Below are 12,762 nucleotides of genomic sequence, written 5' to 3'. Positions count from 1 at the left end.
AGCTAAGCCGCCCCGGGCGCCCCCCAGCCCCGGGACGGGGGCCGGCTCCGGCTCCCCGCGCCCCCCACGGCCTCCCGGCGGCCGGGAAGCCCCGAAAAGTTGAGGGCTGGGGAGTGGGGGCGCGAGAAGGGGGCCTCGGCTGCGCGGGGGCGGGGTCCGTCCCGGCGGACCGAGGGGTCGGCCGGGGCGCAGTCCGAGCTCCGGGTGGGCTGCAGGAGGCGTGCTTCGCGTAGGGGCGTGCCTCGCAGTCCCGCAGCTGCGGTTCGTCTTTCCGAAGTTGAGTGCGGGCCCCGGGCGCGATTAACACGCACGCCTTGTAATGAAGGCCGGGCGGGCGCGGAGGGTGTGCCCCCCTCAGTGGGCACCGCCTCCCTCGATCAGGAGCTGCCGAGCAGAGCGCCCGGGGAGCGGTGGCCCCCTGACTCCCGGCGCCGCTTCCAGCAGCGCCCCTGCCTCCGCCGCCCCCCGCCCGCGCGGGCAACTTACTCGGAGCGGGCGGACCCCGCGAGCCCGCGGTCCTCGTCCCGCCTTCCCGCTGCCTCTTCTCCCCCGGTCTGCGGACCGCCCGGCCCGAGGTTCCGCTCCGCACGTCCGCGAGCCGCTCCGCGCGCACCCCCCGCCCCCGTTAGCCCACCCCTCCACCGCACCGAGAGAAGTTTCCAGCCTGGCTGCCCGAGAGTTTGTCTGGGCAACTCGCACAGACCCCGTTTCCGGAGAGCTGGGAAGGGGGGCGCGAGGAAGGGAGGGGGAGGGGGGGCCGAGGACCGTGGCGGGGAAGTCGGGGTGGAGGCGACGCGCGCGCGAGAAGGGTTAACCTCCTTTCCACAAACACATGCAGGCGTTCTTGCCACATCTAGCCCCGGCGCACACGCGCGCGCGCGCGCGCACACACACACACACACACACACACTCACACTCGCACACACACTCGCACGCACGATGCCAAAGGACCCTGGTAGGAAAAAGCCAGCCGGAAAGACGAGCTTTTCCTTTAAGACGCTGCCACAAAGGCACACTCACACGCCCCTCTCGGGCGACGCCAGCCCTCCGCTCGTAGCAACAGCCACCGGATAACTTTTGCATCCGAGCCTTTGCTGGGCCGCTTTAAGTGGCTCCCGGGCCCCGGGAAAGGCTGCATGGTCACCCAAGCCCTTTAAAAATGAAACCAGGCTGGCGAAGCTGCAGCCGCTGGTCCCCCCACCCTTCCCCCCCCACCCCCCACCGCGCGCCCGCCGGGCTCTCCCCGCCCGCCTTACCCCCGCTCCGAGCCGCTTCCCGGCGCGCAGACCCGGGAGGCCGAGGACCGCCGCCCGCGGGCGCTCCGCCTGCCCTGGCCGGCGCTGGGTGGGGGCGCGCGGGCCGGAGGGCTGCGAGCCGCTGCTCCTCGCCGCGCGCCGCTCCCGCCGCCGCCGCCGCCGCCGCGGCCGTCAGATCGGGGCTGGGGAGCCCTCCGGCCGCCGGGGGGGCCGCCCGCAGCCGTCCCGGAGACGCGGGCCGGGGGAGGGGGCCGCCCGCGCCGCCCGCATCGCCCGCCCCGGCCGAGCGGGAGGTCGCCTCTAACAAGTGCAAACTTTTGGGGCCCCCTGGGCGGCTCGGAGAGGACCGGCGCGCGGACACCGGGCGGCCCCCGGCCCGGGTGGGCTTCGCGGCTGCTCGTCGGGGCGCCGGGGCATATCCCCCCGGCGGCGGCGGCGGCGGCGGCGCGGGCCAGATGGCGGGGCGCTTCACCGCCCCCCTGCGCTCCGCTCCAAGTTAATGCCGAGGCTAAATCCTCTTGCCATCCCTCACGATCACCATCGGGGCTTTTATCTCTGGGTCTGATCCGGGCTGCGTAACTTCCTCTGTGTGGCTTTAACACACCATCCCACCACGGAGCAACGGTCTTCTTAAAGGTGCAGGAAGGAAATACTGCGAGGCTCGGGGGACGCGCCACGGCCCGGGGAGGGGCGCCGCCAGCAGGGGCGGCCCGGCGGGCCCGCGGCCAGGGTGGCCCCAGCGGGCGGGCGGCCGCGGGAGCGAGCCTGCTCTGGGGGGTCGCTGCCTAAACATCTCCTCCGGGCTCGGGGGCCGGCGGGTCGCGGCGCGCAGAGCGCATCCTCGGGCCGGCCCGGGTCAGGCGCCGCGGGGCTGCAGCTTCCTGTTCCCAAACCCAGGGGCCTGACGGGGTGCCGGCGCCCAGGGGTGTGGGGGCTGCCCCATCGGCACCAGGGAGGGGGCCAAGTGAGTCAGTCCACCCGCCCCCAACAGCCAAGGGCTCAAGGCTGCTGCTCTGACTTCCTCTGTAAAGCGCCGCCACCCAGAAGGCCCCAAGCAGTGGGTAAAAGGGTGGGTGGGTGGATTTGGGGAACTGGGGAGGGGGAGCGATCTGAGCGCACAACCAGAGCCTGAATACCAGCTGACACATCGCCGCCTCCACCCTGATGGGCCCTGCTTTTGATGAAGCCAAGCCAGCTCCGGAGGGAGTGCGGAGTAGGGGGGCAGGAGGGGCCTCACTCCTGGCAAGCCCCGGGGAGGGAGGGGGGAAGAGGGTGGGGGGGAGGACTCCGGCAGGGGCCTAGGGCAGAGGCCAAGGTGCTGGCAACACTGGGCAGCCCTGGGCCCTTCCACCCCCTGGAGGTTTCCGGCCAGGCCCTCTCCCAGGGCTGTGCGGAGAGGCGCCTCCACCTTCCAGGGGGGGTCGTGTGGTTTTCAGGTGCTCCTGGCCTCCTCTGGGGTGGGTCCTCACTGCAATGCTCAAGCAGCCAGCCCTGTCATTTGGACGCATCCAGAACAAAGAGCCTGAGGACGAGAGAGGGAGAGGGACTGGTCCAAGGTCACAGAGGGTGTCAGGACCAGGAGCAAGATGTAGCACCTCAGTGCCCCACCCCTCTGCCGCCTCTTAACCTCCACCTTAACCCTTCCCCGCTCACGGTTTCCCCCTTCGCTTGCAGAGGGGCTGTACTGCTGAATAACATTTCGGCTATTGTTACAAAGCAGGCAGATGATGCAGAATTAAAGACTGTCATCTGCTTTAATAATAATAACAGTAACAATTTAGCATTTATTGAACACCTGTTTTATGCCAGGCTTCGTGCAAACCGGTCCGTGCGTATCAGCCGCTGATCCTTCCCAACAGACCCGTGACTTAACTCCTATTAGCAAAGTCCCGAGTTACAGACGAAGCTTAGAGATGGGGAGTCGTTTGCCCAAGGTCACACAGCTAAGGAAGACTGTGGCCTGGGAGGCAGGGCTCTCCGGCCTCCGGGGGGTACTCTGCCATCGCCTGGCTTACTGGTGAACTTGGGGCGCAGCACAGGTTGCCCCTGGACCTCAGTTTCCCCGTTTGCGAGATGCGAATCCTTCCTTTTCCAGGGAGGGGTCAGAACAAGGCCGCCAAGTGCCTGCTCATATACTTGCTCCCGGATCCCCTTCGCTGGAGAGGGGCTCACCCCTGCAGAGACGTCCAGGAGAGCAGATCCATGCCAGCCCCTGGTTAGCCTGCGCCCTGGCTTCAAAGCATCCAGCAGGAGAAAGCTCCTCAGAGGAGGAGAACAGATCTCAGCGATTTGATTTCTAAGCACCAGGCCTCCAGGCAGCAGCAAAGGGCACAGCGTGGGGCTTGTGTGCAGGCAGGGTGAGTGATGACCCCGGTCGGCCCTCAGCCTGCTGTCGCCCCCAGGCAGGGCCATCAATTACAGGGGAAACGCCCTACTCCTCCATCATCGCGACACTGTCGGGAACAGCCAACAAGATGTGGAGGAAGATGCTTCTCATTTGTGGCTCATCTAAACACAGTGGGGGGACCCGGGGTGCATCCTCCCGATTATCCCCCCACCCCAGGGTTTCAGTGACCCCTATGCAAAGCTCTGCGCCCCTGGGAACAATGTTTAAAACCCCTCTCCAGCCCTCCTCTCCCCAGGGCTTCCTGCCTCTCCCACAAGCTGATGCGAGCAGACTTTTTCAGGGACCCATCTGGAAAAGTGTCTTCTGGTCTCCCCACTTCCAGACCCTGGAAACTATGGGATGGCAGAAAGAAGCAACGCCCGGAGTCAGGGTAGCGGGCTTTCCTCTGTTCGGCCCCTAACTGGGTGGGTGGCCCGGGGTCATCATTTTCCCTGCTTTGAGCCTCAGTTTCTCCATCTGCAGCACCCAGAGGATTTGCCCCGGAAGGTGGTCCCTTTGCGATGGTCCTGGCAGCCAGCCGGTGGGAGCATCCAGAAGACCCGGTTCCTTTCCAGTGAACAATAAAGACGGGAAAGAAACAGGACGCCGGCCGTGTAGGGACCAGGTGGTCAAGGGATGTTCATTTTAAAACTTCATCAAGGAACCTTATGACAAATGACCTTTCCCGGGTAATGAAAAGGAGCTGAGCACCAGGGGCAGGAAAGTGTTAACGAATCTCTCCCCCAACCAAAATAACATGAAATGAGATAAAAATCCTTGCCGGCCCCCCTCTTGCCAGCAGCCCGACCATCCTCCTCAGTGGCGGGGTTTTGGCTTCACTACGCAGCCTTAATTTGAATTGTGTATGTGAAATCGACTACCAAAAGGCATCTGCAGAACAATGCATTTAATTTGATTCCATCCATGGTTTTTTTTTAGGATGTCTATAAACTAAAGATTCCAAAGTATGAAGAGGAGAGATGGGGGTGGGGGGGAAGACATATGACAGGCTTCACTACGTACATATTCTGTGTTGCCTCCTTTCAGGGAGGAAATATGCGTGGATGGCGTGGGCGAGTAATAAGAAATTATAAAGTCACACGCAAAAACCATCTACCGGCTTTGCAATGAGAGGTAGCAGCTGAGGTCCAGGCCCTCTGGGGTTTGGGGGAGAAGGCAAACCCCGCTGCAGACAGACAAAAGCACAGACGGATGAAATGAGCCCACACCACTGATTAAAGTCAAGTGTAAGCCCCAGGGCCACCCCCAGCGTGGTTTCACCCTCTGCCTCTCTCACTCTGTTCTCTGTTACGCCAGACCAAGGTTTTGATTTGTCCTCCCGACCTTGAGCAGTTGTGATGCAGCTATAAGTAGTAAGATCCTGGGAACTCGCCCAGGACCATCTAGGGGTTTCAAGGCATCCCTGGGCCCCTTACTTCCACAGCCAAGGCAGGGGCAGGGGGAGAGAGACCAAGCCCCAAGCCCAGGGCCTTGCCCAAGGTGACACCCCCCAGGCAGCGGCAGAGGCTTCAAGAAGCACCCCGACTCCTCCCTGCCAGTTCCCTGCTCTAATCTCCAGACCATACTCCCATTAATTATTATTACTGTATTAATCATACATGTGATTAATTCAGTAATGGTGATTCATAATTGATTGCATTTTATATGGCGCCTTTCATCCACACATCTCCCAAGTTGTGCGCTGCCTATAACAAGAGACACATCGAGCAGAACGTGTTCTTTGCTCGCTTGCATTTTGTTGGATAAACTTCTCGTCACAGAGGCAGGGGGCTAATGGTTTTCGGGGAGACCGGCTTTGCCAGCCCCAGCCGGGTGCCCGTCTCCCCGAGTGCAGCTCAGGCAGCGCTCTCCCAGCGGGGGGCTCCTGCTGCACCTGCCTGGTGGTGGCCGTGCCCCGGGAGTCCTGCAGACCCCCCTCCCTTGGCAGGTGAGCCGGCCTGGGACCCAGGCTGCCGAGCAAGGCTGGCTTGGGCTCCAAGGTGGGCCGGAGCGGCACTGGACGAGGGCTCTGGAGTTTGACTCACTGGGTAGGAGCCCTACCTCCCCTGTTAATTAGCTGTGTGACCTTGAGTAAGCGACTGCCGCTCTCTGCCTCAGTTTACCCAAGCAAAAAACGGGACTGACAAAAGGATCTTTCCTCCTAGGGTTATTGCAAAATTTATGTGCGATGATGCTCATCGGGGGCTCTACAGCTGGCACGTAATAAGTGCTGGGTAACTTTGAGCAGCAGCCCTGCGGGTCGGACGCCTGGTTCCAGCAGCAGCTCTGTGATCAGGCTGCTCTCTTCCCTTCTCTGGGCCTCAGTTTTAGCCGCTGCAGAGTGGGATGGCCAGGCAGCCCTGAGGGTTCCTTATACGTCTTAAACGGGCACATACTCTAACAGTGGTGGGGCTTCGAGGCTTTGGAGACACGCAGCCCCGGGCTCGCCCTCCGGCTCACCATTTCCTAGTTGTGTGACCTTGGGTAAAGGACTCATCTTGCCAAGCCTCAGTTGCCGGCTCTGGAATATGGGTGCAATCGTGGCATCCGACGCCTAGGCTTGGTGTCAGGATTTAATGAGCTAATGCTTAAGACCTGTCTGGCTTCTAGAAAGTGCTTAACACAAGGTGGCTCTGGTATTCCACACCAGGCGTGGTGCACTGCACTTTACTGGTATCCTCTCATTTCTGCTTTCCTACCACCCCGTGAAAGATGCTGGTATCCTCTCCGTTGTCAGGGGAGAGTACCGAGGCTGAGAAGTCTGTCCCGGGTGATTCAGCTCGGGGCGTGTCGGGATTCGAACCCAGACCTCGTGGCTGGGCTCCGTGATGTATGGTCCCTGTCCTACGCTTATTATTCCAGAATGGTTTTCTTCCCAAAGATCCTGGGAGGGAGCTGGCAGCGCTGCCCCCGCCTTGTCAGCGGAAGACCCGGGGGCCCAGAGTGGTTTTGAGCCTTTTCCAGGGCACCCAGCAAGCAAGCGCGCGGGCCAGCAGAACAGACTGCTGAACGGGTGGAAATGTGACTGGGCCACGTGCCTTTGCCTTCTGAGTCTCCCCTCTGTGCCCCCCGCGGCCCTGCTGGGATCCCGTGGTCCATGTGAGAATGTTCCATTCCTGAGCCCCAGGCAGCATGGCGGGACGGTGCTGGTGAACCCCGGCTCCTCCAAGCCCGGCTGCTTGGCCCCTTCAAGAGGGGTGTTTGCTGCAAGGAGGAAGCCCCCCCACCCCCGACCCCAGTCCCCGGGGGCCGGCAGGCAGCTGGGGTGTCAGCCCAATCGGTGCCTGTAACACATAGCAGGTCTCCAGTCTGCAGAACTAATGCTGCTCTCACCCCTGCAGACTCTAGAGTTTCTGGGGGGGGGGCGGGGGTTCAGGTCTGGGAGGTGGAGGGTACGAAGGGGCACTGGCCTCCCTCTCTCGGTGTGGGGCGGGTAACTACCCTGGCCCCGCCAGCTTGGACCTATGGAGACGTCTCCCTGCTGAGCACCTACTGTGTGCCAGCACCCCACCAGGCCCTGGGTGGGGGTGCAAATGGTGACAAGTCCACCGGGTCCTGCTTTTAGATCATTCATGTCACAGGCCTCAAGCTGCCCGTGTGCCTCACAAAGGTTTCCTGGGCACCTACTATGTGTCAGGAACCGTCAGGTCAAGCTAGGGAGGCAGCTGAGTCTGTGTGTGTGTGTGTGTGTGTGTGTGTGTACCTGCACGTGTTTCTACAGGCCCAGTGCAAATGTGTCAGCCTGGCAACCTTGTAAAAAAAACAAAACAAAAAAACACAACAACCCTAGATAAACCAGAGCGAACCTGACTCTCAGGACAGGAGAGAGGAAAGTTCAAACCAAGAGCTACGAGAACTATGACACCCAGACTCTGTGGGAGCCCGGACCTCGGTCCCACCTTTTCCAGCCTTAGTTTCCCCGCCTGCCAAGCGGGGATAATAACGGCACCTGCTCCTCCCGGCCGAGGCGTCTCCTCTAGCCAAACCAGAGTTGGGGATCCACTCTTGGGAGGCTGACCGGCCACCCCCAGCCCCACTCACTCCTCTCCCGACGTGGGGGACGTTTCTCCCAACTCTCAGTGCGGGGGTGGGGCAGGAGGGCTGGGGGTGCCGAGGAAGGAGCCACGCCCACTCTCGCAGGTGGGATCTTTCACCTGGGTCCTCCCCGGGCTCGCCGCGTGTGCAGGCTGGTCACGGGTCCGCCTGGCACAAGGGCTGTTTGGAGGGGGGGGGGGGGACGCACACCAGCCAGGAGAGAGGAGCTGAATACAAGTGGCAAGCTGAAGGGAAAAGGCTGTGTCAGCTGGAGGAAGCTGTCCCCTGCTCCCACCCCAGACTCCTCATCTGGAGGAAAACATTTTTCTTTCTTACAGCGCGGGCGACCCAAGCAAGCCTCCAGGACGGTCTTTCCCTGACATGCGCTGATGACGATATAATTCACCCAGTGATAGAAATACCTGCTCTACCGTCGCGGCTGGCTCCCTCCTGCTCCCCCATGAGCTGGAGTGGCCTGGGCACCGGAGCCCCCCTCAGGTCCCCACCAGGCAGACGTGCCAAGTCCTGGGCAGACCGACAACGTCTGCTGGAAGTTCTGACAGGCAGCCCCCGCTGCGAGAAAGAAAGAAACAGAAGGGCATCCCTCCGACTCGGTCTCTCCTGGTCACCGCGCTCACCTGCGAGAATTGCTTCCAATTTCTTCATCGAGTTGTCGCCTGCGGGGCCGCCGAGCATACGACCTTCTCTCTGCCATCGAAACACTGAATTCTAGGAGCCCGGCTCCCTCGGCCCTCGGCCCTGCTCTGGGTCCTGCCCCAAGGGCCCACGTCTGTGCTTCCGGGGACTCCTGGCTCTCTCCCTCACTCCCCGTCAAGCTCTTCGGCCCAGAGCAGGGCCTCGGGACGAGGGCTCCAGAGAAGCCGCAGGTACCATCGCGCATGAAGCTTGACTCCTGCCCCTGGAAACCTGCATCGCTCTCTGGCTTCATGGCGGTCGGCCTAACGGACGGGGACAGCTCGCAGCTGACGGCGTTCCCTCGCTCGACTGACCGCTGGCTGTCAGCTGCGACCTCTAGGATGTCCACACTTAACCCACGCTGCCCCTGCTCCCGGGACGGCTCCTCGCGCTCTGAGGGGTCCTAACGAGACTTCGTCTTCACTGGGGTCCTCCCGGCCCTTCTGCCTTCTGGGGTCCCACCCCTGCTCCCCCTTTCGCTAGCGGCTGTGTGCAGGGCCGGGGAGGACAAGCCAGGTGGCCGGCCGACCGCATGCTTTGCTTTCTGTGTCATCTGACAGGCAGAATGGCTTCTGACATCCCACCCAGGGGACGACTCCCAGAAGTGGGGTGTGTGTGTGTGTGGGTGTGTGTGTGTTTTAATCTGGAAAAACACAAGCTCTGGATCCAGTTTCTTATTTATTTTTTTAGACAGAGAGACAGAGGGACAGAGAGAGAGAGAGAGCAAGCAGGGAGAGGCAGAGAGAGAATCCTAAGCAGGCTCTGAGCTGTCAGCACGGAGCCCGATGCGGGGCTCGAACTCACAAACCTCGAGATCGTGACCTGAGCCAGAGTCGGCACTGGACCCACTGAGCCCCCCAGGCGCCCCTGGATGCGGTTTCCTCTTATCTTGGCCCTGCTAATTCCCGAGTCCAAATTTGCTGGCCCAGTGCAGTTACAGGGCTTGTCAAGACTCAGCCCTTTCCATGCCCCCCCCGCCTAGGGCCACATGAGGGACCCCTCTGCATTGCCGTCACCGCCCAGTGACTCTCACTGCTTTGGCCTTTGCTGCGGGGCCTCCAGGGTCCTGAGCCACACCTCTGGGGGGGCAGTTTCTGAGCAGGTGGCGATGCCTCCCCCTTCTCCGCCGCCCCGACCAGCCTTCAGACTCTGCGTGAGGGTCTCTGGCCACACTCGCAGCCAGCCTGGCGAGTACGGGCGGGGCCCCCAAACCTGACAGCCCAGGCCGAGAGTCCCCGCACTGACACTCGTTTCCTCGGGCACCTTCGGCACCTCACTTTTCTGTCTGTACGGTGGGGACGAGAGTAGCGCCCACGTCTCGGGCTCCTTGTAAAGATTTAATCATGAAATAATTAAATAATGGCTTCAGGGTGCTCAGAGGGCCCCAGGAGCCCCCAGTGGGATCAGGCTGCCGGCACAGGTTGGCCCTGGATCCCAGACGGCCCCCAGACACAGGATGTGCTGGGCTCACTCACCTCAAGGGTGAAATGCCACCTCTGACCTTGAACCTCCCGAGACAGTCAAACCAGGGAGGCGCCAGATGCCGAGGGGAATACAACTTCAGGGCCCGTAGAGACCTGTCCTCCCATGCAGATCAACGGTTCTATTTTTAAAATAAACTTTTACAATGTTTATTTATTTTGAGAGAGAGAGACAGACAGAGACAGAGCATGAGCAGGGGAGGGGCAGAGAGAGAGGCAGACACAGAATCCGAAGCAGGCTCCGGGCTCTGAGCTGTCAGCACAGAGCCCGACGGGGGGCTCGAACCCACAAGCTGTGAGATCACGACTTGAGCCGAAGTCGGACGCTTGACCTACTGAGCCACTCGGGCGCCCCACAAATCAGCTGTTCTGTAAGGCCAACTCAAACCGCCATCCACCTTGAGGCCAGGAGCACAACCCTCTCTCTTCCGAACCCCGCCTCCCTGCCATCACCCCTGCCCACCTGCTGGGCCTTACTCTGCGGCCACAGCTACTCTGGACACAGAGCTCTGGAGACGCTGCTGGGGTTTCTCTAAAGAAATCCCTCATCAGCTGATACCAGACCTCGTGCCAGACCCCAGGGGAGGCGCTCTTGTTGCCTCCGCCTTACAAATAGGGAAACTGAGGCTCAGAGAGTAACACGGCTCGCTCCAAGTCCCGCACCAGGACCTTGACCACCCCACCCTCCCCGCCCCGCCGCACTGCACTGGCTCAGAGGTTCTCGCCCCAAGTCTGTCCCCTGTGACCTCTGGGACGCTGGCTGAGTCCTGCCCTCCCTCGCTGGGCCTCAGGACCTTCATCGTTGTAAGCCAGGGGGTCCTTCTAGGCCTAGCATTTTCGGATGAACTGCCAGCCTGGCGTTCTGAGTCCACCCGGTACAAATGTCTCCCCGAGCGATCAACAGAATGGCAAGTCCCCAAGGAGAAGAGAGCAGGCTTGCCAGAAGCCTGACATTAACACGCCACATGGCAGCACAGGTGAAGCAGGGCAGTGAGCTCCGTGGCCTCGGGGGTGGTGGGGAGGGGGGCACAGAGCTGCGGGCGGGGCACGCCGGCCTCCACGGCTCCAGAAACCCCTTTACCACTCGGGCGGGGAGCCCTCCTCTCGTAGCTAAATGGTCAGCACGCACTGAGCACCCACTCTGTGCCTGCAAGGTCTCAGGCCCCCGAGGGTAAGTCTCGAGCCCCGTGGCCAGGTGTGACAGGACTATTTCCAGAAAGAGCCTCCTTACCGGGGGTGTCCACACGCAGGCCACTGCCCTTCACCTGGTCTGCTCAAGAACTGCTTCTCCTGTTTGTTGAAATGCTTCCTGCATTTGGCTGGCCAAGAGGCACTGCCCAGAACCATGGCACGGCCCCCCACCCACCACCCGCTTCCGGGCAACCCTTGGGGCCCAGCAGCTACCCAGGCCTCACTCCTGCACTCACCTGGCACCTGCTTTGACTGGTGGGCACCTGGGGCCCGAGGGTGATTAACTCCTCTAATTATCGCTGCTGGTCACACACCACCCCCCTCCGCCCCCACAGAGCCCAGAGGTCAGCTAGTGCGGTTCCCTCCTGTCGCCCAGAGTCCCCTATGGGCAGCTTCAGGAAGACCCCCCTTCCAGACACCCCTAAGGGCCCAGTTTGTTGGGCTGGCCACTTTGGAGTCTCCTCACAGCAGGGCAGGAAGGCAGCTTCTGTTCCCACAGGGCCTGGGAGCGTGGTGCCCATCCACCAAGTCAAGGTGGCCTCCCAAAGTCATGCTTCCCGGTCACCACCAACGTCCCCCCCCCCACTACTCTGCATTTCATAATCAAAGAGAGTTTCTGCTTATAGAGGGGGGAGCTCTCCTCTGGCTGTCCTGTCCGCTCTCTCTCAAACAGGCTCTACAGGATGGAGAAGTGTAGGGGGGCAGAGAGAAGGTTCCAGTTCCAATAAACCATGGATGGGTCAGCATCGATAACCCAGAGGGCTGTGTTGAGCGGGGTCCCAGCTTATCAGGACGTGGTGCTGTGATTAACTGATCTGGCCGTCTGGTGATGGATTCATCGTGTCTGGGAGAGGGCCATGGTAGACCTCACCCTGTTCTCCCTGATCTAGAAGGTGGGGATGTTCTCTGTCCATTCCGTAGACAGTCCAGAGCTGCACCAGACAGAAACAGGTGCTTGGGACATGCTGCTGACTGAGGACAATGACCTAACCAGTCATTGAGACCTAACCAGAACACTCATTGAGTACCTACTATGCGTGATTGCAAAGATGATTAGTAGGGAGAGGAAATAGTAGTGATGTTTCTGGGAAATTTGAGGGTCAGTTTCTTTATCCGTCCATCCATCCACCCATCCATCCATCCATCCATCCATCCAACCATTCATCCATCCATCCATCCATCCATCTATCCATCCATCTATCCATCCATCCATCCATCCATCCGTCCATCCATCCATCCATCCGTCTGTCCGTCCATCCGTCCATCCATCCATCCATCCATCCATCCATCCATCGATCCATCTATCCATCTATCCATCCATCCATCCACTTCAGAGTTGTTTAGAGTGTTCTAACTGTATGCAGAGCTCTGTGTTGGGGGCTGGAGGTCCAGACCAGCCTCTGCTCTAGGAAGCTCCCAGCCCAGTTACGGGGAGACAGGTGAGCAAGGGTGGTTGTGAGCTGCCACTGGCAGCAGGGAGTGGATACAGCCCTGCTGTTCACCTCCCTGGCAGAGCAGCCCTGCGAGGACCGGCCAGGGTTATTAATATCCTGCTGAGTCAGGGGGCTCTTGAGTTTCAGCATCACAAGATGTTAGATATTCATGACTCCTGACTGCCCTCTCCTCCTTCCTCCCTCCCCCCTGCCCTTCCCTCTACCTGCGTCAGGCTGGCCAGGAGGCAGCAGGTGCTGATAGAAAGAGGTGTAGAGGAGGGGCT

At 61.0% G+C, this 12,762-nt stretch overlaps 1 protein-coding gene and 1 long non-coding RNA gene across 14 annotated transcripts in view; one reads left to right on the top strand and one right to left on the bottom strand.

The window, feature by feature from the left end:
* The window catches only part of NTNG2 (netrin G2), a 67,688-nt gene extending 66,308 nt beyond the window's left edge, over window positions 1-1,380 (bottom strand). For 4 of the 13 annotated variants that reach the window (XM_023242884.2, XM_023242888.2, XM_023242890.2 and 1 more), the window contains exon 1: window positions 1,257-1,380. The gene's annotated coding sequence lies outside the window, so the exon portion shown is untranslated. Of the gene's footprint in view, window positions 1-486; window positions 613-1,256 lie in introns of those variants that run through there. The other 9 variants (XM_023242889.2, XM_045042859.1, XM_023242894.2 and 6 more) reach the window with 6 other exon arrangements.
* Window positions 1,381-2,042: 662 nt separating this feature from the next.
* On the top strand, window positions 2,043-4,563 carry LOC123381541. The gene is made up of 3 exons (XR_006588644.1): window positions 2,043-2,313; window positions 3,352-3,613; window positions 4,126-4,563. It is a non-coding gene; the product is annotated as an uncharacterized LOC123381541 (long non-coding RNA).
* The last annotated feature ends 8,199 nt before the right edge of the window (window positions 4,564-12,762 follow it).

Source organism: Felis catus, chromosome D4 (assembly GCF_018350175.1).
Source record: "Felis catus isolate Fca126 chromosome D4, F.catus_Fca126_mat1.0, whole genome shotgun sequence".
NCBI classification, from domain to species: domain Eukaryota; kingdom Metazoa; phylum Chordata; class Mammalia; order Carnivora; family Felidae; genus Felis; species Felis catus.
This window is presented reverse-complemented; position numbering and strand designations above follow the sequence as displayed.